This window comes from Pipistrellus hanaki (genome assembly GCF_964339955.1).
Source record: "Pipistrellus hanaki genome assembly, chromosome: 2".
NCBI classification, from domain to species: Eukaryota; Metazoa; Chordata; class Mammalia; order Chiroptera; family Vespertilionidae; genus Pipistrellus; species Pipistrellus hanaki.
In genome coordinates, this window is record NC_140504.1 from 69294162 (window position 1) to 69307015 (window position 12854).

The 12854-nt window shown below is 39.3% G+C and overlaps 1 long non-coding RNA gene and 1 pseudogene across 2 annotated transcripts in view; one reads left to right on the forward strand and one right to left on the reverse strand.

The window, feature by feature from the left end:
* Positions 1–12854, forward strand: part of LOC311618287 — a 1465663-nt gene that overhangs the window by 1207860 nt on the left and 244949 nt on the right. The window lies entirely within an intron of this gene.
* On the reverse strand, positions 7948–9954 carry LOC311617386 (small ribosomal subunit protein uS5-like; annotated as a pseudogene). Its single transcript has 2 exons — positions 9832–9954; positions 7948–8662 (listed from the first exon to the last, which is right to left on the reverse strand). The product of its transcript is annotated as a small ribosomal subunit protein uS5-like (transcript).

Below are 12854 nucleotides of genomic sequence, written 5' to 3' on the forward strand. Positions count from 1 at the left end.
GAAGCTGTTTGTTTTACTTTGCCCAGATTCATCAGAAGAATTATTGTATCTACGGTCTCACGAATGTAGTTCTTAAAAAATAACATGTGAAAGTCAAAATTACACCTTGATCCATGAGTTACAGACTGGATGTTGTGGTAGCAGGTATGAGAATATTAAACTCATTGTACATCTCTTGGGAAACCAAGTGCATTGTCAATGAACTGTGATATCTTGAAGAAAAACTCTCTTGTTTTAAAGCAAAAGGTGTCCACAATGGGTTTAAAATATGTAAGAAACCATGTTGTAAACAGATTTGCTATGACCCATACTTTGTTGTTCTATGTACAGAGCACAGGCAGTTGATTTAATATAATCCCTAAGATCCTAGGATTTTTTGAAAGGTAAATGAACATTGGCTTCAACTTAAAGTCACCAGCCACTTTAAATCCTAACAAGAGAGCCAGCCTGGTCTCTGGAGCCTGGCATTGACTTCTCCTCTCTAGCTATAAAAGTCTCCGGTGGCCTCTTCTTCCAACATGAGGCTCTTTTGTCTATATGGAAAAATCTGCTGTTTAGGCGAGCTACCTTCATTAACTGTCTTAGCTGCATCTTGTGAATAAATCGCTGCAGCTTCTAAATCAGCATTTGATGCTTCACCTTGCACTTTTATGTTGTGGAAATTGCATTTTTTTAAACCATACAAACAACCTTTTCTACCTTCAAGTTTTTCTTGTACAACTTTCTTTTATTTTTTTAAATATATTTTATTGACATTTTACAGAGAGGAAGTGAGAGAGATAGAGAGCTAGAAACGTCAATAAGAGAGAAACATCGACCAGTTGCCTCTCGCACACCCCCTACCAGGGATATGCCCACAACCAATGTACATGCCCCTGACCGGAATCGAACCTGGGACCTTTCAGTCCGCAGACCGACGCTCTACCACTGAGCCAAACCGGTTTCGGGCTTGTACAACTTTCTTATCTCTTCAATTCTTCACAGAATTGAAGAAAGTTGGAGCCTTGCTCTGAATTAGCCTTTGTCTTAAGGAAATATTGTGACTGATTTGATCTTCTCCTCAGACCACTAAAACCTTCTCTACTTCAGAAGTAAGGCTTTTTCATTTTCTTATCATTTGTGTGGTCACTGGACTAGCACTTAATTTCCTTCAAGAATTGTTTTGTGTGTGTGTGTGTGTGTGTGTGTGTGTGTGTGTGTGTGTGGTATGTGTGTGTTTTGGCATTTACATGTTGGCTAACTCTGGTGCAAAAGGCCTAGCCTTTAGCTATTCTTGGATTTTGATATGCCTTTCTCACTAACCCTAATCATTTCTAGCTTTTGGTTTAATTTGAGAGACCTGCAATCCTCCCTTTCATTTGAACACCCAGTGGCCATTGAAGGCTTATTAATTGGCCAATTTCAATATTGCAATGGCTAGAGAGAGAGAAGGTGGAAAGGCCAGCTTGGGGAGTCAGAACAGAGAGAATATTTATTGATTAAGTTCACCATCACATATGTGTGTGGTTTCTGGCTCCTCAAAAACAATTACATTAGTATATCAAAGATCGAAGATTACCATAGCAAATATAATAATAATGAAAATGTTGTTAACATTGCAAGAATCACCAAAATGTGAAAAAGAGACCCTAAGGGAGTAAATGCTGTTGGAAAAAATGATGCTGACAGATTTGTAATAAATTCAATGTCTGCAAAGCTTAATAAAGCAAGTAAGCCTGCATGTCTGTTACAGTAGGCAGCTAGTCAGATAGTAACAAAAAGGAAGGGAGCCAGACATCTAATTAGGCTGAATTGACCAGGAAACTACAGCTTCACAGACACCTCAAGGGACAGTTGCATCCTCTGCCAAAGGGACTTAATCCCTGCACAGGCAGGAAAGTACTGGCTTTCTAATCTCCCTGGGGAACAACCAGTCCATTCCCCTCAGACTAATGAGGACAAAAGAACAGCAAAGGGGAAATTTCTTTGCTGAGACATCCACAGTAGGAGCCAAAATGGCAACCATGAAGGGGAGGAGTCTAGCCTGGGAAAATCCAGAGAAAGGATCAGATAGGATAAGGGTAGGAAACCCAGAATGATCCAGGGAAGGAATTGGTTTAGTGGAGAGCCCAGCACAAACCGAGGAAAAATTAGGAATAAGAATGGTTAGTTTGAAAGAAAGCCTAATCTCTCCCAAGCCTGAGGTAACATAGTCAAAGTTTGACAAAGTCCCCAGGGCATTCACCAGTCCTCTCACCATATCAACCTCACTGGCCTGGGTGTGGTAGCCACAGGGCTGAAGCACAGGCCCTGAATTTGGAAAGACAGGAACAGAGACTTTGCTGGACTACTAAAGCTCAGATGCCAAGCAAATGGCACAGCAGCTCTGTGTGCTGGCCCTCCTCCTGGGCTTGGTGCCATCCCCGAGGCTGGACTTCTGCAGTGAGAAGGAGCTGTGCCACTTGGTTGTGGATGAGACATTGGGCACCTGGGAGCAGTCTTTTGTTTTTGCTCCCCCAAAATCTTGCCACTACCCTCATCCTCCCAGGTGTGTATTGCATTTCCTGTAGTATCATGGAAGAATCCTATTTTCCCCAGCAACATGACTAAACATCTAAGTTAAAGAGAAACCAGACACTCAGGCCTGACTCAGCAAAACAATGAACTAAAAGAATCTGACTGCTGTGTAAGTAAATCTTGTCTGCTAACGGCTTAGGCAGTGGGTGGTACTCAGGAGGTCATCTATCTTGTGAAAGGGGCTCAGATCCCTCCTGGATCCAAAAGAGGTCCGCAAAGACCCTAATAAAGTCCATTATTACTCTGGTAGAAAGCTTGGGTTGTGCAAATATATATATGTAATGTGTGTGTGTGTGTGTGTGTGTGTGTGTGTGTGTGTGTGTGTGTGTATATTTTTTCCCTCAGTAAGTGTTGGTTTGGATAAGCAAAACATGTTTCCCAGTTTCTCTGTCTTCTCCTTTTGGTTTGCACAGACTGATTGAAGCATAGTCCAAAATATTTTGTAGTACATGTCCTTTTATCATGCCTTCTCTATATAAGCCAGATGCATAAAAAAAAGTTCTGTAATAATAAAAAAAAAAGTTGATCAACTTAACAAAGTGACAGAGGGTATTAAAGCTCCTGAGACAAATGGGTGAACAAATTAGTGAGAAGAGCACTTCTCAGGACCACAAAGCCTGTGGACTCACAGTATGATACATTTTTGAGTCAAGATCATATTCATTCTTGAAGACCCTGTAATAGTAAGAGCTATTTATTTCCAATCATCCCCTATTTTATTTTTAAAAAATTAAATATGTTTTTATTGATTTCAGAGAGAGGAAGGGAGGAAAGATAAAAATATCAATGATGAGAATCATTGATTGACTGCCACATGCACACCCTATATTGGGGATCCATCCAGCCTGCAATCTAGCACATGCCTTGATTGGGAATCAAACAGTGATCTCCTGGTTCATAGGTCAATGGTCAAGCACTGAGCAGCACAGGGATCCTGTTTTTATTTTATTATTTAAAATTTTATGATGTTTAGGAAGATTGCATTAAATAAAATGTTGATAAGCTCTGTTTTCTTTCTCTCTCTTCTCTCCTCTCTCTCTCTCTCTCTCTCTCTCTCTCTCTCTCTCTCTCTCTCTCTCTCTCTCCTTTTTTTTCCCTCTTCTTTTCTCCTTTACTCTCATATTCTTGGTGTAGCTCTCTTGTCTGGAGGAAAGGTCTTTTGAGTACTTAAGCTTTCTAAGCTTATATAATTCCCTCCCTTTACCTCCTCCTTAAAACCCTCTAACATACCGTACTTACTTTTTCTTCACAAAATACATGATGGCTCATTATAACCAGGCTTTAAACAAGCAAGTCACCATATCCATTTAGAAAGTTCATATCTAAAAAGGTAACAGAAACGGCTCATACCTCAAATACTTGTAATACAAAGAACAAGAAGGAAAATAAAATTTCTGAAAAACTTCAAGGTTTACCTCTTTCTACACTCAGAGAGGAAGTCTCTTGTTCTCTGAATTTAAATTTATTCTAGTTGTATAAGAATTTTCTTATTCTGTTTAAAAGCTAGAATATCTTCCACTAAGAAGGCCATACTATTTTTCCTCTACACTGTTCATTTCTGTTTTTGAACTTCAATTACCTGAAGGGACCTTCGTAGTGTTCCCTTTGTTACTACTTCTGTTACAACAAAGATAATCTATTCTTGTTAACAGAGAAGACTAAATGGCCCAGCCTTCACATCACATTTTCCCAGCCATCCTACTTAATCGAATTGCCCTTGAATGAAAAAAAAAAAAGTTACTCCTTTCGCTATTGACCAAGGAGAGAAATCTTGTTGGGATTGTCTTCATGATGCTTTATTAGTTTATGGCCATGCAAAAATTGTGTTTGTTTTATGCTAACCTTGACTATTTTACTGTATTCTTTTCAAGGTTGAATTCATCAAAAAGCATGCTGTTCTCACTTGCAGCTAATATAAACTTTCTCCTCCCCTACCCCACTCCCCACCCAACACAAGCTCACAGACACATATATGTTGGATCTATACTGGCTTCAAGGCCATAACCAAAGAAACACTTCTTGGTGCAAGAAAAAAAAAAAATTCCTTGAGGCCTGTGTTTGCAAGCCTAACCTTAAAAGGTTTAACATTAATGCCATTTAACAAAAGCACTTTCTTATAGAAGGATCAGAGTGCAAGATATATCTTCAAATGAAATTGAACACTTGAGGGCTCTTCATAGCTCATAATTACTGATTCGAATGGCAAACCACGTCATTTGTAGATAACTGGTTTGGGACATATTATAGTGAAGAAACCATAGGTGAACTTGTGTGAAATGAACAGGAGCAGTGTTACTCCTTCAGCATTTTAGATGAGAAATACATGCAGTTTTGAAACTAGATTTGCTATTTCAAAAACCCTCAGAGCATCTGTTAGGTGTTGCATAATCTAATCTCTAAGCAGCATAGGCAGGCAGCTTTTTGGCTTTTTGCACCATCACTAAATGAGCAAGGTCACTTTTCACCTCATCAGCTCAGCAGGACAGTACTCTGGAAAACAAAATGCCAGCAGGGGCCCAGGGGCCTGCTAGTATCTTTTCTACATAACAGAGAAAAGACCCAGGTATGCAGCCCAAACTGCACTTCTGTTCTTTCCTATGCCTCTCCTTGCTTTTTCCCCCTGAAATTTCATCACTTTGACCACTGTAGTGTTCACAAGCCAACACAAGTTTCTATCTGTAGGTATATAATGTGTCCTCATTATTCCTCATGGTATACCTTGGTGAAAATACAATTGTCTTTAATGTGATATGGATACACAGTCTTTAATGTCTTTGACAAGATTGAAACCCAGGATCCTTTAAACACAAACATGGAGAAGATAGTGGAAAAGCAGACACCGTTTCATTCCCTGAGCTGCTTCTTGCATATATAAAATTATCAAATAAACGTTTCCTGTTTTGTCTTTCTGAATTTGGTTTTCTATTGCTTCCTCTCCTTATTTTTTATCATCATGACAGTGACTCCATCAGTCTTGATTCCTGAGTGACTACCTTGATCACATCCTGCCTGCTTTAAAGCAAAACCCTTTAACTTCCACGGCTGAAAGTCTATTTGAAAGATAGATTTTATTGGGCCACCCACTGTTAGCAAATAAATAAATAGCTACTATTTATTTATTTATTTATTTATTTATTCATTGATTGATTGATTGATTTGCTAACAGTGGCCCAATAAAATGCAGTCTAAACCACTAGTCAATAGGGAAGGCAGCATGCTGTTTATATTTTTCCTGGAGTTTTAAAAGTGTTTTTATACATCAAGTAGGGTGGAGAAAAATGTAAGCCACCATTTTGAAAGAATTTAATTAGTTACAGAGAAAATGTGGGAGTAGGTAAAATGGAACTAGTTCTGTGATAGGGCCACGGAGTCTGCAAGGAAGGTCTATTTTGTAGATTAGCTGTGGGCAGCAGAGTGGAAGTTCATGTGTAAACAGAACGTGTTGACTTCTGGCTTTCTATGGCTCCTGACTATTCTTTCCTTTTGATAATCAGGGAAATGGCCACCTGGAAATGAATCCTAAATTTCAACAGACACACTGTAATGTGAGCGGTCTTTTTCAGAGGTAGTCCACAGAGTGTTTTAAAAATTCTTGCAGCACAGCAGTTGAAATATGCCACTGTTTCTTTTTTTATTTTATTTTAGTAAGCACTTTTGTATTTCTTTACAGAAAGTCTTTCACAGTATGAGTTTGAAAAACCCATATGTTAGTCTACATAGTAGGCTTTTAATTTCCATTTTTAAAGTTACTTACTATATGATAGTATATTGCACATATGCTCTTCCAAAATCTTCCTATCTCGGGACTCTTACACATAAAATTTTATAACACTGTCTGTAGAGACTAACATTATAGTACACAGAAAGCAAGATGGAACATTTGCACCATCTACATACTTTAGAGTTTGAGAGGCCCACATCTAATTTAAAATTTTCTGTGTCACATTTAAGTAAAATGAAAGTCATACTTGATTGTATATTTTACTCAATCCAATATAGACAAAAATATTATTTCAACAAATACCCAATGTAAATAATTTTTAATGAGATACTTTACCTTTTTTTAGTCCAAGTCCTTGGATTCAGGTGTGGATCCTACATAAACAACCATCTTCAGTGCTCGGGAACCACGTGGTGGCGGTGGTGGAGGCGGCAGTGAGAATACGCTGGTCAGTGTGGCCATAGTTAGAGTTTACTTTTTGCTTATAACATAATATTTCTCTGGCACAGAGTTTATTTTATATTTAACGTAAAGGAAGATTTTTTTTCTAAATCTATGAATATGTTCAATCATTTGAAGAAACATTTTTTTCATGTCAGCTTTCTCTGCTTCACATACTAAAAACTGCCTACTGCCGAAACTGGTTTGCTCAGTGGATAGAGCGACGGCCTGCAGACTGAAAGGTCCTAGGTTTGATTCCGGTCAAGGGCATGTACATTGGTTGCAGGTACATCCCTGGTAGGGGATGTGCAGGAGGCATCTGATCGATGTTTCTCTCTCATCGATGTTTCTAGCTCTCTATCTCTTTCCCTTCTTCTCTGCAAAAAATCAATAAAATATATTTAAAATAAATAAATAAATAAATAAAATAAAATAAAAACTGCCTACTAACCCTATAGTTTACTTTTTACCAAATGTATTATTTGACTTTGAACAACTTCAGAGCCAAGTTCCAAGATGAATATATCAGATAATGCCTATTTAGGGTTTAATCTTAGAATGGTCTGATTTAAAATATATTTCAGAAATATACTGTGTTCATAAAATCAATCTACTTTATTTTACACCCTGATCTATAACTCATTAAGTCTAAGGATAACACAGCTAACAAAATGTGTACAATATTGAACTGCTCAATTTGAGGAATTACTTTGCACATTTTTGACATCTTTTCTGCATCACAACTTATTTATCTGTAAAATGGGGATAATATAGTACCTACTGTATAGGAACATAGTAATAATTAATTAGCTAACACATAGAACCACTTAGAACTATGTATTTTATGTAAATAAGTTTTCAATAAATGTTAGCTATTACTATTGTTGTTGTTGTTTTATATACCCTTTTTCTTTTTTAATCTTCACCTAATATTTTTTCCATTAATTTTTAGAATGAGTGAGAGGGAGGAAGAGAGAGGAGAAATGTTGATGTGAGAGAGATACATTGATTTGTTTTTCCCACATGCTCCCAGACCAGGCTGGGGAATGAACCTATAACCCAGGTACATGCCCTTCACCGGAAATCAAACCAGTGATCTTTTGTTGCGAGGACAGACACTTTACCATTTAGTTACACTGGCCAGGGTCAATTACTGTTTTTTGTTTGTTTGTGTTTGTTTTTGTTTTTTTAAATACAGGCTTAACTCACTTGATTCTTCTTGCATAAATTTATGTGGTGGTCACAGCTGGAACTTGGGTCTTGTGCAGAGAAGCTCTCGTATGGGTCTTCACAAGATGGACAGTGAACTACTGATAGAGACTTGATGAATGCAGCCACTTTCCAGAGATAGTTGTAGATCTTAGAGATGGCATCAAAGGTGGCCTTGGTGAAGTTGCCCAGAGTGGCAGTGCCACCCCTGGCCGAGGTGTAGCAGTTGTCTTTACCAGCCATCAGCAGTGATGCCAGCCATCAGCAGGAGCTTGTTGGGCACAGGGGCTGAGATAATGCCAGGGCCCTTGGGAATGGGGATGAGGTTAGGGATGGGGATGGGATTGGGGGTGGTGATGGGGTGCATGGACACAGAGCCACAGTGGCTGTTCACCTTGTAAGGGATGGTGTGGGGCTTGCTGATGTTTCCCCAGTAGCCTCATGCACAGGGACAATGGCCAGAATGATGGCCCCATGGATAGCAGTGGCTACTCCCTTTGAACACTTAACACTCAGACCAACATGTCCATTGTAGTCTGCAATGGTGACAAAGGCCTTGAACCAGGTTCTCTGGCCAGCGTGGGCCTGCTTTTGCATGGGCATCATCTTCAAAACCTCCACCTTGAGGGATGTTCCCAAGTAAAATGTCAATAATCTCAGATTTCTTGATGGGCAGAGAGAAGAGACAGTCTACTTCAGGAACTTAATCTTTTTATCCTTGACTAGGTGGCCCAGCTTGGTGGCAAGGATCTAATTCTTGTCCCCAGCCTTGTCTCCGAGATCTCTGCAGTCTCAGCTGCACCCAGACCTCAGCCCTACCTAACCCAGATGCCCCTGCATGTCCTCCCTAGAAGCTGCTGCAGCTCCTAATCCAGGGCCTTTAGTAGCACCCACATCATCTGGCATTTGGTGTTTCCTTGGGAAAGCAGTACGATTGCTGTGTTATCAGAATGTTTTCCTGAATTGAAAGTTTCTGTGAAAATAGAGCTATTGTGCTTATACTATTACTATTGTTAGACGAGGCAGCTGGATACATATGAGCTGGGAAAGGCAGTTGGGGCTTGGAGGGAGTGTGTATGAGTCATGGCAAACTGAAAATAGGCAATGAAGTTGGCAGGCCCCTTTGTGAGCAGGAGCGATCAGAGCCCCTCCAGGATGTGGTTGAAAAGGGGGCACAGCACTGAAATGAAAGAGTCTTATGTAAAGACACATTTTTTTTTGAGACACTAGGGAGGGGGTGACTTACTTCTTGCCGAGGGGCATTCTAGCCTGGGGATATAAATCCTCTAAACTCCCAAATATCGGGCAATCAGTACTCTCTCAGCCAGCTGAGCCACTCACTCAGGTCCTAACTGAGTGTATTTTTTTTCTACAAAAAGTCCTTGCCTGCTTGCGCTGCCATTTGTTCTCTCTTGCTTGAATTTATTACCACAAGCAAGACAAGAACTAGAGGTGCAGAGTACTGTCTCTGGCTAGAGGCCCCCTTGACCACCACTGACACTATTACAGTATTACTATTTTGAGTATTGTGTATTACAGGTATAATTTGTGCATATAAAATATTATATATAGAAATATATATATACATACATATATATATATATATATATATATATATATATATATATACACACACACACACACACACACACACACACACACGAATATATATACTGGAGTATAAATCATCATTTTTTTTTCTATCAAGAAATGTAAATTAAAAATTATAAAATGTCAAGAGGTAAATAATCCACTATTTTCCATCTTTTCTCATTTCCTTGTAAAGAAAACATTTTCAACATTCTTATCATGGTTTAATTTTGATTTATATTGCCACTTATTAATACATTATCACTTTCTTGTCAAACCTGAATATACTAGAGGCCCAATGCACAAATCTTTACACAGGTGGGGTTCTTCTGGGTGGCCTGTGGAGACCGGGCCGAAACCTGTAGTCCAACGCCACCTGCAGCTCCTACCTGCCGCTCCCCCTCATCCTGGCTCCACTGCATCTCCTGCAGGCTCATGCCCACTCAGTCCAAACGGTAAAGACTGTGCCATTGCAGCAGCAGAGCTTGACAGCCATGAACCCTGTGTCTGGTGCCCTCCTGATGGGAGTGGCCAGTGGGATATAGCTGAAACTGGCTGTCCGACATCCCCCAAGGGGTCCCAGATTGTGAGAGGGCACAAGCTAGGCTGAGGGACCCCACTAGTGCAAGATTGGGGCTAGTGTGGGACCACCCACAGGAAAGCTCCAGGGCATGTCCAGCCCCATCTAACCCAGTCCCGATGATTGCCAGCTGGGGAGGGACTGTGGAGGACTCCAGGGTATATCTGGCCTATCTTGCTCACTCCTGATCAGCCAAACCTCAGCAGCAAACTAACCTACCAGTTGACTGTCTGCCCCTGGTGGTTCATGCACCTCATAGAGAATGTTGAGCAGCCTTAGCATATCATTAGCATATTATACTTTGATTGGTTGAACAGTTGACCAGTCACCAGACAAATGGACACTTAGCATATTAGTCTTTTATTAAATAGGATTGGGGTAATTTCAACTACTTACTTGCCCTTGGCAGGTGTGTCAGAGAATGCTTATGTTCTGGAAAATTCTTAGAAAAAGATCCATGGCTGATAATTGTGTTCATGTTATAATAGAACTTATCTGGTTAGATAAATACATCACACATGATTTTATGTGTTCATAAATATCAATGTATCTCTTAAGGTGGTGGCGAATGGAGGGCATTGAGAGTGGTATAACTGCATCTGTGTGAACTATAGATTATCAGCACTCACAAAAAAAGTAGTAACTCTTCTTAAAAGGCAAAAAAGACCTAGACCTTGACATACTGTTTGATAGAATAGTTCAGCAATTTGTTAGCCTCACATTTTTTACTATTTCTGATTGCATAGTTGGTGGGCAGGCTAAAAGTTGGCAAGATGGGAAAATGAAGCTTTTACAGCTTGTAGGAAACAGGATTTAATGCTACTCCAAGTAAATGAATAGTTGCTCATATACAGTTTAGGTACCACAAAGAAAGTAATCATTCTGACACTGGCTGGAAGATAGCCTAAACAGGGAAGTTACTCATAGAATCTATTACTCAATATGTTTGGTGATGTATTCTTTTCTCCAAACCAATCATTATTCTTATAATTATTCCCAGTGCTGGGCAAACTTTCCCTAAAATCAATCTACTGTGAAACATCATGTTAAATGAATCCCTGGAGTTTAGAGATTTCTCTAGGGGTGCTTACTGGCTCTCTACCCAGAGTTTTAGCTGAAAGGGTCTGAGGTAGGATTTCCACCCCCTTATCATTTCTCTTGGGATAGTACCTTGTATACTTTCTATGCCCCTCACTCCACTTACCCTGCTCCCTCCCAGTCTAGCCTCTATGGCAGGATTCACTTTTCTCTAGCTCTGTGTAGAAAGTCTTAAATCCAGTAAAATATACCATGAATTAAAGTGGTAAAGAGTATCTTACATTTAAAAAATAAAAGAGACTAAATCAACCAAACATCACTTCCTTTAGGTTATAAACATTATCTTACTTAATAAAAGAGAAACATGCAAATTAACCATTGCTCCACTACACCCACAGCCAATCAGAGTGAGCATGCAAATTAACCCAACAAAGATGGAGGTTAATTTGCATATGCAGGCATGGAACAGGACTCCTGCCATGAGGGGAAGGAGGGCAGTGGAGGGAGCTACAGGAATAGTGCTCCAGACAGAAGAGAGGACTTGCTGGCTCCCAAGCGGGCTGGGAGTGGGGGTGTGCTGGCTCTCAGACAGCTGGGGGTGAAGCCAGGGGAAGGAAGGCCTACTCTTGCACAAATATCGTGCAACAGGCCTCTAGTCTATGAATAAAAGTAGTATAGAAAATGTACAAATATGTTTATTTTCTAATTTCAACAAGCAAACCGCATGCCTAATATATGGCAAAGTTATTGAGCTAACGGGTCACAACAACATGTGAAATACATACTTCCTCTTTTGCCTATCCATACCATGTCAAGAAAGAGTAAAGGTTTCCTAAATATTTTTATTAGAAAGAAGAGCCATGATTATTGTATTGACTAAGAAAATTTCCTGGCAGATTATTACGAGAGAATCTAGAACATTTAAAAATTAATCATGTAGCCCTCATGTCAGTATGTTTACTAGGTATAAACAATTTGATTCCTGCAGCAGTGCCAGGTAATGATATGAACTATTTTTCTACAGAGGACACAAATGTACATACGACACTGAAAGTATATTGCCAGTTGGAGCCAGATACACTAAAGAAATTTCTCTGCAGAGCAAGGAGCAGACCCCAAACCAAAGAACTTCACCCCAACTCAATTTTTCCCCCAGGAATCTTTAGTTATAACGTTTTTATTTCACAAAGTTACCCGTTTTTTGTAAACTAAAAGAAAAGAAATAGAGCATAAAATTATGTTACACAGTTGAACATGAGTTAAATGAACCAAAGAAAAGAAAAGAATAAAGAAAGTAAGCAAATATAAATAAAATACAAGGATGAACAAAATTATCTTATGTTATGCACCAAAGACAAGCACCCTTGAACTATAGCATTCCCTAAGGGATGATAAGCTTTATTAGTCAATAAAGAGTTTAAAATATCTCATTCTCCCCATTGTCTTAAGGAGAGACATGTGGGAGTCCCACACACAATTAAGATCGCCTTTGCCAAAACATAATGTGATACAGACTATGAATTTGATTACCTTTTTGTTTCTGTTTATTGTTTGTTTGGTTGATTTTGTTTTAGCATATTTACTGTGTTTAGGATTTGGTCTTCTTTTGTTATTGGTTTCTACATTGTGGGCTGAGGATCTTGAAAAACTATGAGTAATTCCCTACATTAAGTGGGATTTGTAAAGAAACTCTAGAAAGACTTCTGAATACTCTCAGAC